Source organism: Limulus polyphemus, unplaced genomic scaffold, assembly GCF_000517525.1.
Source record: "Limulus polyphemus unplaced genomic scaffold, Limulus_polyphemus-2.1.2 Scaffold132, whole genome shotgun sequence".
NCBI classification, from domain to species: domain Eukaryota; kingdom Metazoa; phylum Arthropoda; class Merostomata; order Xiphosura; family Limulidae; genus Limulus; species Limulus polyphemus.
The window spans coordinates 951,334-973,328 of record NW_013665742.1 but is presented as its reverse complement, the minus strand read 5'-3'; the positions used below and the strand labels follow the sequence as shown (position 1 = coordinate 973,328).

The 21,995-nt window shown below is 32.3% G+C and overlaps 1 protein-coding gene across 9 annotated transcripts in view; it reads right to left on the bottom strand.

Annotated features, from left to right (window-relative positions):
* Positions 1–21,995, bottom strand: part of LOC106473645 (kin of IRRE-like protein 3) — a 345,725-nt gene that overhangs the window by 88,827 nt on the left and 234,903 nt on the right. The window contains exon 1 of one of the 9 annotated variants that reach the window (XR_002614041.1): positions 6,151–6,222. The exons of the other annotated variants lie outside the window; for them this stretch is intronic. The gene's annotated coding sequence lies outside the window, so the exon portion shown is untranslated. Of the gene's footprint in view, positions 1–6,150; positions 6,223–21,995 lie in introns of those variants that run through there. 9 annotated transcript variants of the gene reach the window in all.

Here is a 21,995-nt window from a genome sequence, read left to right as displayed (position 1 = left end):
GGGGTGCAAGTTAAATGTAATTCTCTAATTAAAGTAACCAAGTTAAATGTAATAATAGTAATTCTCTAATTAAAGTAACCAAGTTAAATGTAATAAAAGTAATTCTTTAATTAAAGTAACTAAGTTAAATGTAATAAAAGTAATTCTCTAATTAAAGTAACCAAGTTAAATGTAATAAAAGTAATTCTCTAATTAAAGTAACCAAGTTAAATGTAAATTAAATGTAATTCTCTATTTAAAGTAACCAAGTTAAATGTAATTCATTAAACATACCACTAGCTATATGTAAAACTAATCCGATTTTGATTTAACCTCTACACACAAGTTAAAATCACAATGCATAAAATCGAAACTAATAAATAAAGTTAAACCCTAAAAAATATCCGAAATGTATAAACAGTATTAACATACCTGAATTATTACAATAGTAATAATACTTAAATAAATAAGTAACAACAATGCTATATCTGGCAATTAAATGCGTTAACATAAAATAAACTAAATAAATGACGTGTTAATGAGCTGTATTTTGAATTGTTATAAAGGCTTGTATCAACCACTTATTACAAAGTATGACAAAACTAAAAATGGTTCACTTAGAATAAGGGTTCATTATTACTTTGAAAGTTTAGTTAAGAACTCAAAGTGCAATTGTGCTAGTTTTGAAAAACGTTGTGGTATTCTGTAAACCTATTAACTGTATAATCGATAACAAACAGTTTGTTGAATATTATTGCAAAACTGATTGAATCTGGTTTTCATGATGCAAAATTTGGTAGGAGAATCCTCGTTTGTTAAAAATTAGAGTGAATTTATGAACTGATTCCACGAAATCTTGTAATGTGGAACAAGTTGTATTGTATCTAACAAGTTGTGAATCTTGTAATGTGGAACAAGTTATATTGTATCTAACAAGTTGTGAATCTTGTAATGTGGAACAAGTTGTATTGTATCTAACAAGTTGTGAATAGCGAGAATTTTAACATCACTTATTTGAAATATTTGTGTTTGGAAATGGAAAGTTTACAACTAGACATTTGAAAGAATCTGTTTTGTAGAAAATTTCAAACTTGGATGTGTGACTAATGATACTTATATCTAACTCCATGTAACTTGTTTTGCTTGTAGCAAAAAGAACTTTTTTCCAGATTGAATTTTAGTAGATAAATGTGTTTAGCAGTGTGAAGAAAACTGAAAATATGGTAAAATATAATAAACATCGCTACAAGCGCTATTAATATGCAAGGCTTTATACTGCTATTTCTTATAAAGATTAGTTTATAAATGAAAGTTCGATTAAATATGAAACTGCAGCTTCTGGAATGGAATTACCATACACACGTATTCTCTGTACATGTTGACCGAATTGTACGAATGTATTTTCTAGTAAAATATATTGGACAAGCCAAAGTAATCGGAATATCACTCGAGCTTTTCTGTCGTACGTAGTAAAAACACTCTCTGATGCAATTAGGAACCATGTTTGGACTACTTTCGATCGCATGAATCAGATGTCAAACTCATAGCTAATAGTAACTAGCTGATTAACAATGACATAGTCGCCCCTCGATGACACAGCAGTACGTCTGCGGACTTATAACGCTAGAAATCGGGTTTCGATACCCGTGTTGTGCACAGCACAGATAGCTCATTGTTAGCTTTGTGCTTAAATTTAAACAAACAATAAAATACCACTAATATAGCATTTGAATCTGAGCGACCGAATTTACAGCTACTGTAAGACACAATACACTTGGATTAAAACAAGTACACAAACAAAAGTATTTTAGTTAAATGAAGTAAACACAATTAAGTTGCTATAATAATCAAGAACAGCAGTATTACCACATATATATCTTTCATAACGCTCGTGATTTACGTAAAAATATGACAAAAAGGATATAATTTAAGCAATTGTCTCACTAGCCTCATAGGCATTGATATTAATACCGAAATATTATTTATATTTAGAAATGGTAAATTCTTTCGTAAGGAGAAAATATATTTCAGAAGATGAAACGATTTACAGTACAAAACTTTCATTGAAAAGAGTGAAAAAGTGCAGCATTTAAAATGTTTACCGGATCTATTTTCTGCATGATAATACATGTTATTCGCCGGAGGCGAATCACCAAATCCCATGAAATCCATGCATATTCCTTCTATTACATACGAAAGTGGTCTTACTAGATACGATGGAATAGCCTGAGCGATGCTTCAATCGAGAATAAAGAACAGACTGTCCTCTATCCAAAAATAAAGTGTCGTTTCTATACGTCTGTCAGTGTCAGTCTCAAGTAATATGGCGCTTTTTGTAGTTTCGAGCCACTAACCACAGAGATACAACTGGGAGGCCGCAATTTACTGCTGTAATTTATATATTAATTGGTTAATAAAAAAAACTAAAGATTCGGTATCCAACAAACGTTATTTACATCGTAAGATGCAAACGTAGAAAGCAACGCATTGGTGAAATTAACAGATTTTTGCAGGTTCGCATAAAAAAACCACAGAAGACCAGGTGGACACCTTTCACGACGACATAAAAATAGACTATTTCTTATCATTAACTACACTGCAAAGAAGAGTTGTACTAGATAAGGTGGAAGATTTTAACAACGATATTGTTTGAAGGAAGCCTTATAAACCGAAAAAGAAACTTGTGATCGAAGTAATACTTGCATCATAACTTCAAAAATTAAACAAATTATTTGTGGAATGAAAATTCTCCATAATTTGCATTAAGCCTGATTATTAAATGTCTGTTGTGTTTCATAAGTTATCTTGTATAATTGTGTGTTTATTAATATATAATTTTTGGTCAGGTTTAAACTTATAGAACTGGTTCATTGTTTTAAAAGTAATTCGTTATTATCTATTGTCTGTAAATATTAGAATGCATTTTTATTTGATTTTCTAGGTTACCTAATAATTTACTGTTGCGTGTTATGTGATGTTATAAGTTGACATCAGAAAAAAACAATTAATTAATACGAATATGCAGTTAATTATCGGTGGGTTTTTTGTTTTTACATTTTGTCTGGTCTTTAATGTCGAGTGTAAGGGTAGTAATATTCAATCCAAAGTTAAAGTCTAGCACAGTTAGTTTTATTGAGATCCGATCTTAGTTTACAGCTTCATGTGATATTAATGTGCTTTGATAATGTTTATTTTGTTTTATAATCTTAAGAATTCATGATAGTTTAAATATTGTAAAGGTTTGTAGGTTAAAATTCGTACCTTTCCACATTTGTTCCCTGGGGATTATTCATTACACTACATTTCTGACGTAATAAGTGGTAGAGAAAATGGGATTAAACAATAACTGTGATATAAGTTACATACAACGAACCTATCATCCCCTTAAATTCATTTTAATTTATTCATGATATACAAAAGTATGTTTATAAAAACATGCAATAATATTAAGAGATTTCGCTGAATAAGTATATTCAAAAATTTTAAATTATATTTTTGTTTTCCTGAACGTGAAATAGATGCTAGAATAATCAGCAAGATACTATAAACGCAATGTTTTGAAAAATCGGTTTAGAGCTTATAAAATATAGATATATAACTTTATATTTATCCAATGTCTAACTGACATAAAATTATATTGGCAAGGGTGAAAATCATTGCATGGACATCTTATGACAATAAATGCCGGAAGCTCGATTGCACGTATTACTGTCAAAAGACAACCGAGTTTGTTCAGTAGATGTTGTAACAGTTAATTCATTTATTTATTTTGATATTCGAGCAAAAGCTGCTCTAGGACTGTCGAGAAACGACATTCCAAATTTTGAATATGGAGTTTTGATTTATCAAAACCTAATGATCCAGTAAAGATTTAGAACATTTATCGTGAAACATTAATTACCACAACCATTTATAGGAACAACATTTAACATGATGAAATACATTTATGAACTGATAACTAGGGAGAAGGTAATCGTCATCCTTACCGTCAGGCTTTAATGACTCCAATATATAGAGCACGTTTATTTTTTTCATTCGGTAATGTTTTCGTTTTGTTCGTATTTAATCACAAAGCTACATATTTAGCTCTCTGTGCTCTTCCCACAACGGGTATCGAAATCCGATTTATAGCATTGTAATTCCGCAGACATTCCGCTGTGCCATTTGGAGGCTTGCGGTAACGGAACGCAAATATTGGACCATCAGATCCGTATTCTGGCATGCAATGTTCAGCATACTTGTTTTGTCAGAAAAGAAATATTTTCTCAGTTATTAATTTCTACTCCATTGAAACAATGAATAAACAAGGTTTGTCTGCTCTCTAATTTATATCCTGTGAACAAAGACGTTTCAAGGGAAAAAATAAAACAGCAACATGACAGTCTCGATATAAACGAAAACAATGGAACTATGATGACAAATTTTATATGGTGATCATATCAGTCCCAAATATATGTTAACGTTGATGAATATTGCTTGAATCTGTTTGTTTGTTTTTGAATTTCGCGCAAAGCTACACGAGGGCTGTCTGCGCTAGGGGTCCCTAATTTAGCAGTGTAAGACTAGAGGGAAGGCAGCTAGTCATCACCACCCACCGCCAACTCTTGGGCTACTCTTTTACCAACGAATAGTGGGATTGACCGTCACATTATAACACCCCCCGGCTTATCCACCTGGCCATGCCGGGCCTGCTTGAATCTAACATGAAACTATCGTTTCCGAGTTAAAACTGCAAAGTGGTTTTAAATGGATCTTATTAACACGAAAACTATGTGTTTAGCATGAATTACTTCACATTATGAGAAATCAGTAACAAAAAGTAATTATTCATGAGAAAATTATCCAAACCTCTGCATAAAATGGCAATTTAAAAAAATGGAGAAATATATACTTGTTACCATGTATTAAAATATGTGACCCAGAATACAACTAAAATTACAAAACACGTTTAGAAATCTAGACCAATTGCTTTTTAACACAACTCTGCGATTTATACACCATTAATACACACGTATGAATGTGTACTAAGTATCTTATTATTACATTTTTAATTAAGGAAATAACATCACCGAATAAAACTGTACAGCTAGAAACCTAACACGTGTTTCTTAAGCCAAAAGCAATAACAATAAATATATCTGAACGTAATTGTTTCAGAAACGAAGTTTTAATTTTGTAATTATGATGCGTATATTTCGGTTTTATGGTTAGAGTTATCATTGGAGTGAATAACGCACCAACCTTCGATTAAGAAGACCCAAGGTTCGAATCTCTCCCACTGCCGATAGAGAAATCGTCTTTTTTCAGAAGACAGCGGCGGATTAGTAGCCGAAACAAAAGATAAAACTACTTAGGAATTAGTAATATAGTTATTAAAAAATGTTAATAATTAGACTAACCCTGACAACGATTGATATCTGATCACCAAAACCTTCCTCTACCTACACGAGTACATTTATTTGAGGATTAAAATGCTCTAGCTTTTCTTAGTCAACAAGACACGTTGAAGAATGTTTTGAGTGATTTTTAATAAGTTTTGTTTACTCAAGACCACAAACACACAGGCTTCAGAACTTATTGTTAAAATGAAGCCACACGCGACTTATCCTCCAGTCATTTATCGTGAGTTCACACCACAGGTCTCCACATTTCCATTAACATGTAGTTCTATACTTTTGAATTTCACGAACAGGTTCTGCTCCCCATCTCCCCCCATCCCCACCCCCTAGTTGCTCATCCTAACTGACAGCAAAATGTCGGATCTAATGGCATATCAAATTCGAAGATAAAGCGGTGATACTAATCCTACTCATTTTTTTTTTAACATCAAAAATATGACGATGGGTTTTATGAACATCTATAAAACGCTTTGGATCTGCCTATGTTATCCCACCAGGAAGGAGAGTTATGGTGTGAGCCAGTTTTACCTAGATTGAACTTGGTCTGCTAGTAATAATTGTCGCAGCTAACACTACAATAAGAGCCAAAAGTCTGGTAAAAAGTACCATTTACGATAGATCAATGATAATCTTGTAAAACATTGGTTCTACAAGAAAGTTATGTAGTTAAATAAACATCGACACCAGATAAACAGATTAGTGGTGTTTTCGAACCACGTGCAAAATGTTAGCTTTCGTGGTGTAAACGAACGTGAGAGAAAAGAAATTATACCTTCCTTGAAGTGTAGTAAATCGATACGCGACATAATCACGATGTTTGTTCACGCACGGTCTGCAGTGCAATAATCCCATCAGTAGTATGGAGAGCTTAAAAAAAAAAGAAAAAGTGAAACACACGTTTACTTTTTAAAATTGCAAAAATTACGAGAAACTGTATTTGAAACAATTTAACTGAGACTTTTTTTGCTATATGGGAAACCTGTGTAACATACTCTAAATGAATAGTGATGATGCGGAACGGCTGGGATACACAGTCCTACAGTTACACCTCTAATACTTTTGACTGATATGCCCGTTAGCACTGAAGCCTGAACAATTAATCACGAAATTCTTGTTATGGTGAGAGCCACTTCACTTTGTTTCAAAGTGTTAAACTAATACGGCTCTGAAGGCAGGTGTTATGTTGTTCATTCTGTAAAAGATTGTAGTGGAGTGTTATGAAGCAGGCTGGATTTTGTGGTGCGATCGTGGGAGCTGTTTCTGATGTCAAGTTGCACGCACAAACATTCGTAGATATTGAGATACCTTGAATTAATATCTTCTCTGGACCACGGTGTGTCCTTTGATCAGCGATCAACGCGTTGTCCATCAAGCAATGTTGTTTGGCTCAAAGTACGTATTGCACTATTCTTCTTCCAAGGCAATAACATATATCCTAGAACGACCTGCACAAAACCTAGTTCTCAGCCCAATTGAACCACTGGCTGTCTTGAGGAGCTAGTGCAAAAGGAAAAATCAACAATGGAGTAAAATGTGATCAGAAACTTATCTGAAAAAGTTCAGAATTGTCCGTGTAAATACCAACAGTTTTTAACACCAAGGGCTGGCGTGATGTCGTATTTTTGTACAGTGATCACTTACGACACCCTATATGACGACATATCCAAATGCTTTTGACAGGACTGTGCTTTAATGATGCGCAGGCAGAAAATGTAAGGAAGAAGAAGACCTATACAGAAATAGACCCTTACAGCGGTGACGACACACTTAACAAAAGACTTCTACTCCGAAAGATACAAACCAATCCAAATCAACTAACTTTTACAAAATAAAGAGGAATAAGGTAGGTTCAGATCATTTGTGTTCCAAACGCTAACAGCTACTTACCGTCTGTGGCTAGAGTGACCGTAGCAATAGTCCAAAAGTGTGTGTGTATATATATATAAAGAGAGAGTGAGAGAAATACAGAATTTACTCATATATCTAAGTCAAATATTTTTCGTAAACAAGTGCCCCGCATAGATTGTATATATCATTGTATTGCAAAAATTATAAAACAAGACATCTTCTCTTGTAAATTATCTTGAACTGTACAATTCAATAATTCTAATTTGTTTGTTTATTTTGAAGTTGAGCACAAAGCTACACAATGGGCTATTTGTGCTCTGCCCATCACGGGTATCGAAACCCGGTTTCAGGCGTTGCAATAATTTTAGTAAAGATAATGTAATCTGATTATGTTTAACTATAAAATACATGTAGTTACATTTCTTATGGTATGTATTTCTGAATAGCACCTTTTTTTAACTCCGAGCCTGAAAGTAAGTTAATTCAGCAATAAAGAATTTCTTGAATGTATGCTCATAATTAACATAAGTAATTAATTTCAAAATTCACAAAAAATTATGTTTACTTAAATTTTATTGTACATCAAAATTGTATTATGTGTGGAAAGGATCAGTGTATACTGTTACAATAAGACATTTTGTACAATGCTGTACAATTTTTATTTTATTTTTGGAGGGAAGGAGGGACCGTAGTTATACCCACTATTGATCATGGATAGTTAATTAGGATTTAAGTATAAGAAATAATAAGTCTAAATCATGATTTTGTTCACTATTTCTTAGCTCCAAAAACATAAAATTTCGTTACTGGGGTTATAAGACTGTTGAAATTCTAAGACTTGTTTGGAATATCTGGAGCGTTAAACTTAAATCACATAAACAAACATTAAAACTACAGGTGTTTATATTAGTTATTTCATCACTTTATCTGGTTGTAAGCAATGACTTTACGTAATAATATCTCGTATTAATATGATATTTTGTTATATATTTAAAATGAGTTGTTTTGGATATTTCTAAAATAGGCTTATAGCGATATTTTGTTATGAAACATCTGTTAGTCTGGGAGACTATAAACTTTTTTATCACTCTTTTCATATTTACTTATTCCACCTCAAAACTCACTATGCACTCCATCATTGTATTATTTTGGATATTTCTTTTAACACAGTATTGTTATATGGAGCTTATAACTTGTATATGCTCTTTTAAATCTCCACAAAGAAATAATTTGTTCAAATAAAGAATTTTATATGATTATAGCCTCATCTAGGTAAGATTTAAAAACAGAAAATCTCGAAGTGCAACTCATTACCTACAACTGTACACAACTGTGATGCTTAAAAAGGAATATGATCTATGACTAAAACATGAACAAATAGACATGCAGCAAGCACCTTTGAGAACTTCCACACCTGTTTCATGAACCGATCATTTTGAACAATGTTGATCAACAACATTATTTGTAAATCAAATTCAGCTGTTGTGCTACTTTTGAAAAAGATTATTGAAAGTTCTTAGCTATACAAGTGTCTTTCCAGTTCTCTAAATAATCAACAGCATCAGTCTATCTATCTTAATAATATATTGAGGTAAAAATAAATTGGATATATTACAAATCTTGTATGTTTTGAAGAGACTTCATTTTATATTATTCAAACGCATAATTGTAGGCAAGTGTTTTTTATTAAACCCTGCTCTGTGAGTGATAATATCCCCCTTAATGACACTTTTTTATGATAGCTCTTCAAGTTCTTCTAAAAATTAACTACTTAAAGGAAAAAAAAATAAAGCTTGAGAATCATTTTCAAACCATTCCTACTTAATGGTTCGACAAATTGTGGTCAATAGTTTGCAGGTGAATTTACTTCTAACGTGGAACTGCCTTAACGTATTTCAGGATCTTTTGTAAAATTAATTTAGAAAAAACAACAACAAAAAAACTAAGATTGTCAGCGAAACCTGTACCTTGTGTCTTTCTTCTCGTTTTTGTGCAGTTTATTAAGTTCCCTTTACAGCTGTGAATAATCGCTATATATTTCTGAGAATATTCATGCAATTTAAGACCTGTTAGTTCGAGTTAATAAGAAAAAAAATCTTGAAAAAATGTTCTTTATTCTGTATACCGTTAAAAAAAAAGTCTCGTCATTTCAATATCATAAAATTTGTATAAAATTTTGTTGAAGGTTCATTTTCTTTGACAGAAAGCTACAGAAAAGTGGTGGTTTTTTAATCATAACTAGTCATTTATAGGTTTAATACTTCGTGAATAGTAGTGGTTCTTTAATCATACCTAGTCATTTTTAGGTTTTAACACAAGGTTCACCGAAAGTGAGCCAATTAGTGAATTTCTCATTACTTTAGCAATAGTTTCCTTTTGCATTATTTATGCACGTATATCTACTTAATACCCTATTTAACTATAGTTTAAATATATTCTACCTGTATATAATGATTGGATGATAAAACGAAGTAGTTATTTTCACCATCGTAGAATGGTTTGCTCAAAGAACTGGCCACTAGAGATACGTTTGAGGTATGATAATTTTAAATTACAAAGGTTATACCTTGGTAGTTATTACACATGTTTAGAAAAGCCCTAAATAGAAACAAATTTGATAAATTCGCTAAACAGAAGAAAACGTGAGATTAGATACGTCCATTTGCTTTACATATATATACCTTGCCGCCATCTTTGAATTTTGGAGCTGTCACAAACTTTATTCAAAATGATTCAAGCTGCTTTGGCTCGTTTTGTATCAAATAGCTTATGCTCTGGGTAAGACCAATTACCCCCAAATCTGCTATGTTGTCTCGGTGGATTAAACTTAAGTTTCTTTTAAAAAATAATAAATCCAGTTATTTTCCTTATATGCGTACATACATATATATATACACATCATTTTAATCGCTAATTACTTCAGATGTGTCACTTAATCGTGTCTCACCGCAGGTCATTTCAAACAAATCTTCTGTGTTTATAGATTCAGTCACATGTAGTTAATGAATGGTACGTACTTTCGGATATATTGCCTTCATTTTTCACGAGATTTTTCACGAAAGGGACTCGTTAACTTATTATAATGAGACATTCCACATTATTGTATACATATAGTACTCACGTAATCGTAAGTTAGATGTCCAGATTCGTCGTAAGATTTTTAACAGATCGTTTTATTTTATTTGTTTATTTTGTAAAATACATTAGAGATAATTTCAAACTTCAATGGAGTGACTTATCTTTAATTTTTGTTGTAAAAACTCCTTAGACGAAATTACTAAAAAAAAGTGGTAAATTTCTGTATTTCCATATTACATTTGTATTTCAAAATTCGTAAAATTAAAAACAAAGCTTCTAAGATACTTGAGATCGAATATAGCACGCGCATAATTTTTAATGCTTGATTATCGCTCATACATACGGCTCAACGAAATCTGCACGTTAAATAAAGTGTAATTATACACATCCTAAATTTTGGTTACAGTAATAGTGCGAAGAAAGTTTCATTGGTGCCGAGGGTGTAATATGTCCTCAATAAAATTGGTGTTTCAAATACTGGCTGTCAGAGGGACAATAAGACGTGTTTAAAATGTCACCGAGCTTTAAAATAGATTTTCAAACAAGTTTGTTTCTTGTTAGATGAAGAAGAAATATTTGACTGATAGAGTTGTTATATACTTCGCAACAAGACTTCTAATTGTTGAGGATGTCATTTGTGTCATCAGTTTTATTATCTAATTAATTAGTGTGTGTCCCCATAATATTTGTATACCGTTGTTTTTGTAAGGTGCTCCTTCCTTATTATGGTTAAACGTAGAGTTCGATAGTACATTACTATAAAACTAATAGAAGATCAATAAGTTCGATCATATGTTACTGTAAAATTAATAGAGGATCAATAAGTTCGATCATATGTTACTGTAAAACTAATAGAAGATCAATAAGTTCGATAGTACGTTAGTGTAAAACTAATAGAAGATCAATAAGTTCGATAGTACGTTAGTGTAAAACTAATAGAAGGTCGATAAGTTCGATAGTATGTTAGTGTAAAACTAATAGAGGATCAATAAGTTCGATAGTATGTTACTGTAAAACTAATAGAAGATCGATAAGTTCGATAGTATGTTACTGCAAAACTTATAGAAGGTCAATAACTTCACTAGATCGTTCTAGATAATGTGAATTGCGTATGTTTATACGGAGTTTAGGGAATTACTAACTAACAAAAATATCAACAACACTCGCGCATACTAAAATACTGTAATTGAAACAATTAACAATTAAAGGATGTTGACTAAGGATTTAAAAATATAGATTTCATTTTCTATCTTCAACTTAGTTTGATGAAAACTGGCACTATTCGACACTGCTGGTCTCAGAAGGATTTGCTGAGATACTTGTTTCCCAGTAATGTTTCATATTAAAGGCGTTATATTTCTATGACCTAAGTTTTCAGATTGGATATTACAAGTGCGAAAATCACTTGTTCGCTGGAAGTAGTTACATTAGTGTGGACCAGTTATATCAATGAGGGTTTTGTTTTTTCAACAGTAGTTAAATACTACTCTACAATTTTGTAAAATCAAGGAAAGGAATGATTCAAGTTTGATAATTAAATATCCTGATAATATTCACAATGACGTAACATATCAAATTTTAGCCATCAATGTGTTAAGTATTTAAGTTTCAGAGAAACAACCTGTCAGTTTTAAAATCGACATGCATGATCAATTTTAATCAGTAGAACTAACACAGGCCATGTAGAAGTTTCAGGCCTACAGTATAGTTTCAGTTTTGGGATGACTAGTTCAGCTTTGTTTCATATTAGATGAATATTTAAATAAGCAGGAAAAGCTTTCTTCTACTATATTAACCATTCTCAGAAAAATGTTTTGTATTTTGAAAATATTAAGTTATTTTATTATTTCGTAGTTTAAAAATGTATTTCGAGAGTATACACTTTATACCGAAAAAAAATACTCATACACAAATTTACTGTGAATACAATAAACTAACAGTTTTCTTACCAAAATGCAGTCAACGTTACGTTGAACCAATAAATCTCATCTATGTATAAACGAGGAAGGGAACTATCATATGACTATCGTCTAAGGTCTTTTCTTAGCCCTGATACTTTACCTTCACATTTTGTGTTTCAAAGTGTATGTTTTATTATTGTTATAAATGAATGCTTAACGTTTCAAACTTGTGTATTTAACTTATAAATACAAACCACAGAAATTAAGGAACTAAATGTTTCCGTTTCAAAAATGTTGCCTCAAATGCCTCTTAGTGTGTTATGAACTTCTATAAAGGTTCTTTTTTCTATTTCAATAAAGCTACGCGAGTGCTATCTATGTTATCTGTCCCTAATTTAGAAGTGATAAACTAAAGGGAAAGCAGCTATTCGACATCACCCACCGCCAACTCTTGGACTACTCTTTACCAACGAGACACATTATTCCGCCCCCTCCCCACCTGCTGAATGAGTTATCATGTTCGGTGTTGGGATTCGAACTACAGTCCCCAGATTGCAAGTCAAGTTTAGAAAAATGTTTATTCCTGTACAGTTATTCTGAAACTAAGTGAATAATTTAAGAACGTACAAAAAATTAATTTAGTAATGTTTCGTTAAGAAATCAAGGATAAAACCTTATGTTCCACAACTGATTTAAACATGGGGATTAATCATGAGTTTATATGATGAGAAAGTCAATGTCTGAATAAAAAAAAAAACAGTTGGCAGCGGTGAGTCAATGGCAAATGTATGGATGTACAACGCTAAGGTTTGGGGTTCCATTCCTCGCGGTAGACAAAGAGCAGATAGCCCACTTTGTATCTTTGTGTCACTCTTCCAGATAGAATTCCTGCTTGGTTATGTCGCGCACTGATGCCTGATGCAACTGAACACTGTTACCACTGAGTTTTTTATTTGTGGATTCTTACACGTTACAAGACGTTACACTTTGCCTATTATGGCTGGGGTACGACTTGTTGCAAGTCTCTTTTTTCATGGTCCGGTTCAACAGGTTGATCCATATCCATTTGTTTTCCAATGTCATTAAACGCAAGGAATTTCTCCCCGTTTTAGAAACGTTAAATCTCTGACCTGAATACATCTTTATGGGATCAGTGCAAGGTTAATTTGCATCTATTAGGACTAGGACTTTCACATATTCTTCCCATAAACAATCAATTTCTGTTGACATCACACTTCTTACGTAACGGTAAACAATGTCAAAATTTTGTTCTGGTACATGTCTTTCCACCACGACTATATATCAGTTGTGCTGTCACGTGACTTGCTGATTTGTATATTCATAATCCTTTTCATATAAAGCACTTAACCTTCTGTAGAAGTTAAAGATGTAGATGCAAAATTAAGGTTAGTGTACATCGTGATTATTCATAATACATCATAATATATTAATTTCGAAAAAGTCAGTTAATGTTACTCAAACATAATAAACATCATGTTTGATTTTCTTGTTTTGAAAAGAATTTTGTGTAAATATAGTCCATATATGAATAGTCCTTATAAAATTGTATCTTAATTGTATTAAGTATTTCGAACTACATATAGCGTAATATATTTGATAATAATTAACTAAATTCACATAACTTTAAATGATTTTAAAGATGATTAAAATTATCATTTAAAAAAAAAACTTCCACTGTATATACTATACTATTGAAAATAAATGTATTCTACATTACCTTTTTCGTAAGTTTGTACGTACAAAAAATATTCTTTATCAAAAACAGCAAATACCATTGAGGAACTGTTATTGTAAATCTTTAATTAGAATATAATGATTTAATATATTTTTAAAGAAGGTGTAAGTGAAGGTTCGTAATACATTATAGATGTTAGTGGAATTCGTTGCACCTGTTTTGAAATTTGTCTTAAGGTGACATCTTTTTCCTCTATTAGCTTCTTTGGTTTTTGAACTTCGCGCAAAGCTACACGAAAGCTAAATGCGCTAGCCATCCCTAATTTAGCAGTGATAGACTACAGGGAAAGCAGCTAGTCAACATCACCCACTGCCAACTCTTGGGCTACTCTTTACCAACGAAAAGTGAGATTGACCGTCACATTTTAACGCCCCCATGGCTGAAAGGGTGAGTATGTTCAGCGTGACAGGGATTCGAATCCACGACCCGCAGTTTGCGTGTCGAGCTACCTAACAACCATGTCATGCTAGGCCTATCTGTTAGCGCAGATAGTCGTAATGAATAGTTGCACTGTCTTTTCGAAATGTAGTCCTCAAATAAGCCACTAAACCGAATTACGGTCAAATGACACAATTTGTTGTGACAAAAATAGCCCAAGAGTAGTGGGTGATATTGACACTTGTCAAGCTAGCACTTCAAAATCATGGACGACTAAAGTAGCTTTGCGCAAAATCCAAGAAACGATAACTCTAAACTTCGAAACTTTTTTTTTCAAGAATCATAATTGAAGAGATAAGAAAATAAATTTATAAATAAACTAAAGTTATTTTACTTGTATTTCGACTGATGTACATTGGCAACACACGGGTTTATATAGAACTGAATAAACCACACGAATAGAATTTTGTCAATTGCCGTTTTTGTATTTAGTTAGAAAAAAAAAAAACAGTAACACAGTTTGGTCAGATATAATTGGTTAAGAAATAAAAGAGTTTGACAAGAGTTTCCTTCGGAAGGATACTTTTAGCTATAAGTTTGTTGCAATACTATTTATGAAAGAAATTGACTTTCCGAAAAATAACTGTTGAAAAAAAAAACAACTCTTCTTTGTATGAATAAAAAGAATGTCATCATGTATAGCTAAGTCCAACCACGATAAAACGTCGTCTCGATGAATTGAATTATATAAAAAAAAAACGACAACGATATTGGTTAGAGAAACAGTTTTCTGTAGGTAACTTATTTCTGACAGTAAGGAAACTGCAAAATAATAGAATAAAATATTACGCGATCAGAAATAGGCCATGTGTTCACTTTTTGTTGTTTTTCAATTTTATTTTCATTCATTCAAGTAAACTAGAAACTCGACAGTCATTACTTCACACCAACCGATTTTTAGTACAAACAGATGTTTCCTGTTTAACGTAAAGATGTTTTGTACCGTATATAAACACAACAATCTGTATTCCAGGGATAGAAAAGTGTCCTTTGTGTTTGCACAGCTGTACATTTTAACTGGTTTGTAAAGTAAGGACCAGCTTACACAACTTTTTAGTCTTAATAAAATGCGCGCTTTGTAGCTTTTCGAATTGATTAATATGTACATACTGATGTAGGCTCATAACATGGATGATATATATGTATTAAAACAAACAACAACAACCCTTTTTAAAATGAAAGAGATAACAGCTATGTTCGAGTTGAAGCAAGCCAAGCGTCACCTAATCGTTAACGTCACGTATTATAGAGCTGCGGTTACCATGTTCGCGTCCCTTTCTCACAGCACTTTGAGGCCATGGTGCATTATAAGGTTAACGGCCAATTCCACTATTTAATCAGACAAGAGTATCACAAGAATTGATAGGGGGTGCTGTTGACTAGTTGCCTTTCCTCTAATCTATCAGTTCAAACTTGGGGACGGGTAGCGCAGACAGCCCTGTAGAAGCTTTGCATGAATATCTGAAAACAAACAAACGAATACTCGATATTAAGTATAAGTACGATCCTAATAGGTGTGTAAAAAACGTATTGGCAAAAATTTGCAAATTACCTCTTAAGTAGTTAGGTTATTAGACACAATGTATAAATTTTAGAATCAGTTCCTTACAATTGTTAATATAAGGTGTTTAGCACCTTTTCCTCCTTGTAGAATATTTCAAGTTTTACTTATGTTACATAAATTTGTATTTATTGCAGTAATATCTAGCCATTCTTATAAGTGTATTTTATGAAATCTAACATAGTTCATAAGGCGTTTTTTTTTATATTAAGCGTTGTATATATAAAAAGCTAAAATGTATTATAAACTGTAACGGTATTTCTTATAATTCTTTAATTATTATCGTACGATTAAGTCTAAAGTTTAATTAAAACAATTAAAATTATTTCCATGAAAGATACCTTGCTTCGGGTATCAGTTAGAGATATTTGTTCTACTAAATAAAGTTTCTAAACATAATCAAGCTACTATCTTCTTGAGTTAAAAAACACATTTACAATTTTTAAATATTGTAGGGTGAACGAGAGAGGATCGAGTATATTTAAACAATTTTAAATAAGCAACCCAGCAAATGACGCGAAAATCACAACCAATATAAAGTAATGATGGAACTGAATGCATAATAACTACCCTTTGTCATTGTTTAGCATTCGTATGTAACAAGATGCCACCGAAAATTGTTTGCTTTTTGGAGAGCTATGTGACAGTCCTTTCCTATGCAAAATGTTTTCCCGTCAGATTATAAAAATGTGTTCTGCTCTAGGTCTTGAAACTTCCACGACAGAGACTTTTCTTGTACTTAAAGGCATTGGAAAACAACTGAATGCGGAACAATTTGGGGAACCAGGACCAGTCAGAAATAGACCTCCAAGAAGTCGTACCAGAATCATAGTAAACAAAGTGCAGCGTCTTATAACAGATGATAATCTACGCACACATACGGTCATTTAAGAAACTCTCCCACATTCCTCCCGCAAGAGCAGCATAAGTTAGAACGATTTATTTTATTTATTTTTTGGAACAGCGACACAAATTGTTTCCACGCTCAACCGTAACATACCTCCAAAAATTGGAGAATGAAACTGGTATTCATGCTATTCCATATGAAGAGATAACGGACGGTTGAAGCAGCCACTGGTTCTTGTACACTAGATAATTTAATAAAAACCTACAGTGATGAAAGATGTGTTTTAGACACGATAGTTTGACAATGGGGACCATCTATTGTCAAGATGCACGATCGCCAGATTTAGAGGTTGACTAGTTGTGGCGACACAGACTGCAACTATGAGGTTTAAGCATGACGTACTCAACCTCCGTACAAGATTTCAATCACCGTACTACCTACGATTGAGCTCTTTTTTTTCTCTTAAACGATGAGGTAAGTTCTGTAGTTGATCAACCAATAATTTATTTTATTGTTTCTTGAATATTTTTATATTTTTATAAATGCTTACTATTAAACTTACTACAAAAGTGGAATATAGTTAATTATTACTTTGAACTGTTATGAATAAAAAAAAACTTTAGGGGCTTGTAATAAAAATATTGTTCCAAAAAGATTTTATTTTTCATATACTAGTTTAGAAAATTGTGACTATAAATTTTGACGTTTTATTTATGAGAATGTTAGACTGAAATGGCAAACATGTTTCAATGGTGGAATTAAACCACTTTCCATAAATAGATAATTTTATGTATTGTATATTGTAATAATAATCATGTGAAACGTCATTCTCATGTGACTGGAATGTAAGTGTGTGAGAAATAACTATTCGTGCTGTGTTTCAGTTCCTGTAATCAAGTATTTCAGGAAAGATTTGCTAGATTTCCAGATACACATATATAATAGGAGTGGCCTACTTTACAGTACTGCTGTAAGCTGAACAGCAGAGGTCGAGAGTGTAACAGCATTTATGGTGTTGCCATAAACTGCAATTGATGTAATCTCACGTGCAAATGAGCAAGAAGACTTATGCATGAAGAAACTGTTAAACATTGAGCTTCATTATGAAATGCATTAGGAAGAAAGCAGCAAGTAAATCATGCTCAAAATCTTGTGTTTGATGTCATAAACCACCATAAGATAAAATATGTACGATACGAGTTTAATTACCTGGGCCGTACAATAAACCGTTCAATAGTGAGATAACAGAACATACACATGCCCAACGGTAGAATTAACACTAATCGTGAACTTGGGAACTGTGGCTTACGGTGGTCTGGCCAAATAAAATACTTTTCTTCATCAAAAGAACGTACCGGTATATATAAAAACGGTCCAAAGTCAGAACACCCGAATTTCTGATTACCATTTAAATGTTGCGTTAGTTTCGTAATGAGATGAGCCTCGTTTTGTTCTTTGGATTAGACTAATAATTAAACCAAAAGGAAATGCAACAAGTAATTAGTACATTAACATGCTAGTAGACTAGGTTATCTGTATGTTATTCATACTTTATTCTTTTGGTGATGTAATATTTAAGAGACTGTCGCAGTTTCTGCTGGGAACGAAGTGAGTTTCAGTTACCAATTATGGAGTAATTGGGAGAAATTTTTGTCGAGAATTGACGTAGTATTCCGATTAAAAAACTTCCATTATCTTGGTGTTTTCTTTCCCGAGAGCTCATTTTTCTCCATGTTTTCAATTCCAATTATAATCACGTACAAGTCCATTTCTAACATTTATGATGGAATCGAAGCCCTCACAATATTAAAAGTTAGTTACATTTCCGATATCATTCAGAGCTATACCCTTTATTCAAGATTGTAAAATCTTACATTTTTCAAAATACTTTCTCTCCACACTGATCATCTTCTAAATTAACTTCATGTTTTGTTTTTCATTTGCAGTCATTGATAGTAAAAAATATCCCAGGAATTAAATACGATAAATGTTGGTTATGTTAAATTGTTGGAAGAAATATGGGTACTAAAGAAATTGACTTTTATGGTATAAAAATATTCCCAGTTTGCCCCTAAAAAAGAAAGGTCCACTTCTCGAAAGCGCTCGGGTTATAGGATTGTTATTCAAAGATATATAAGTATATATTGTATACACGAAACGAATGTTCGTAACTACTTCCAACAACCAACGTTAGTTTGGATAAACTGTTTGTTAGTTTATTTACTCTTAAATATTTTTTTAATTTGATCGACAAAATTATGTCTGCTATACATACAAGATATGCTAGGCAGTGCAAACTGCTACAAATGTTGTCTGATCAAACAATTCTTTATAACATTTTACGCTTTCTCGGTCTTCACGGTTCTTGAAATTAGGAATTTTAGTCGGAAGAGACATTAGTATGCAGCAATGAATGCCACCTTTTCTTAACCCTCATCCCACTTTGCTTCACTCAACGTGACTCGATTACATCGGTAACTCTAGTGGTGAAATGTTTAGGATGTATGCTATTTCTGAAAAAAAAGAAGTCTATCTATTCATTCAAAAGAATAAAACAGTTTTTGTAATTAAAAAAAATATTTGGTAAAGCACGTTCATTAAAATTAAATAAAATTAAGCACATGGAAGACATGTTTAAAATGTATAATATTCACTGGTGATGGTTGGATCGCTATGGAAAAGTGTTGTCAATGCCAACCATTCTTCAGGCTTATTTATACAGCAATACGTAATGATAAAATGGTTTCTGGTTGAACACTAAATGATCACAATCATTACTTTGCTCTATCATTTACCGGATCAGTTTACAGCAAGGATGACAGCACTAATTATAGCTGTTTGAAGAAAGGTATCACTCATAATTGACGTTAAATATATGGCGATGTGAGAATGTTACGACAGCTGCTCCAAACTTTAGGCTTTCTGGCTTTTTTTATGTTGGCTTCAGTTAATAACAAAAGTAGCCAAAATGTTTGTTAGCCAGTTTCGATAAAATTTCCCTGTGAATGACACTCTGAAATCCTAAGTTTTAAAACAAGTTTTATTTTTTTTTCACTCTTACTTTTTACTTATATTTTATATTTTAAGTGATAAAAACAATACTACCATCTTATACCTATAGCTGTAGGTTGAAATCAACACAGTTGTGTTTATCACGAAAAACACTATTGTCATCTGTACTGGTCTTTATAACGACTTTTTATGCAAATCTCCCCGTAGAGAAAATACTAGCATTTCTTTAGCCTCATAATGGTTTCATTCAAGATAGTACTTATCAATAAACATGAGACCTTATGCTAAAACAGAATTTTAACCTTATTACAACCACAATTATACGTTGCAATTAAAAAGAAAAAGAAAACAAGCAGATATCGATCTTGTGTATTTAATTAGGTAGTTTTGCTTGCACAGATGGTGTCTCTTAAGTTTGGAATGTTAACATGGATGGTGAGAATATCTTTGAGAGAGAGATTAATGAGTGAAGTGTATAAAATTACAAAAAAAAACAAGAGAAGCAAGACTGAGATGGTTTGGACATGTAATGTAGTAAGAAGGGAAGAAAGATGTGTAGTGTGAAGAGCATTGAAAATGCCAGTAGAGGAAGATAGAGAATACGGCGGAGAGATGTCGTGGACAGGGATGAGAGGGAGAGAGGTACAACTAGAATGATGCACAGGACTGTAATCTATGGAGAAGGAAGATCCATAACAGAATGGTATTAAGTTCGTAAGAAGAAGATGAAGATGACGACTTCTCTCAAGAACAAGGGTTAAGCCACTTCCCTTTATTCTTCAAATAATTGGTTCTGATTTTGCATTAAAGAGATATAGAATAGCAGGCCAGGTCAAATCCCTTCCTTTCTGAGATGAAACACAGGATTGGGTGCTGAACTTCGGATTAATTGGCAATAGTGGATGAGAATGGTGAAAGTATAGAATAGTGAGTTACCGATGTTCTAGAACAATGTTTTAGTTTTTAAACTGTCCACGATATTTTTAATTTTGTAGAGCATAACATAAGTGCGAAACAGATAAGGACGTATACATATTTCTTTCTAAATTGAAAATAAGACATAATATTCTCAAACTGATTATTTTTAGTTCAACATGTATTCACATACATTCAATACAAACACAATTTGTTTGTGGAGTTCGCCATCCCTAATTTAACAGTGATAGACTAGATGTAAGGCAGCTAGTCAATACCACCCACCACCAACTCTTGGGCTATTCTTTTATCAACGAATAATGGGACTCAGTCACATTATAATGCTCCCACAACTGAAAGGGCGAGCAGGTTCGAGTAATGGATATGAACCAGCAAACCACAGACTTCGTGTCAAATGCCCTAATCACCAGATATGTTTTACCTAATAATATTGCAGTGAAGATATAGACTGTTTTTAGGATGAACTTTCTATATCCCCCTGACCATTTAATTGGTGCAAATTTCACTTGCGTATTTTCGAGACGGAAAAACACAGTTAGCTTTAATATCCAAATATACATGCATATAAATGTATACACGAAAACCACAGTTAGCTTTAATATCCAAATATACATGCATATAAATATATACACGAAAACCACATGTACTCTTACTTCATCGTATATTACAATGAAAATTAATAATTGTAACATTTCACGATTTTAATATGTTTTAATAATTAGGAAAATTTTAAATTATTCCAATGAACTCTTGATTGTAAAAGACATCGCATGAAACATAATTATTCAATGTAGAGATGCTTTTACATCTAACCAATGCATACCATGAGTAAAAAAAAATAACATCACAAGGTTGACTGATGTATTTTTGAAAGAAGACAAAAAAATAATATACTACGGACGTAACTATATCTAAAGTAAATAATATGCTACGGATGTAACTATATGTAAAGTAAATAATATGCTACGGATGTAACTATATGTAAAGTAAATAATATGCTACGGATGTAACTATATCTAAAGTAAATAATATACTACGGACGTTGCTATATCTAAAGTAACTGATATACTACGGACGTTGCTATATCTAAAGTAAATAACATATTACGGACGTTGCTATATCTAAAATAAATAATATACTACGGACGTTACTATATCTAAAGTAAATAATATACTACGGACGTTACTATATCTAAAGTAACTGATATACTACGGACGTTGCTATATCTAAAGTAAATAAC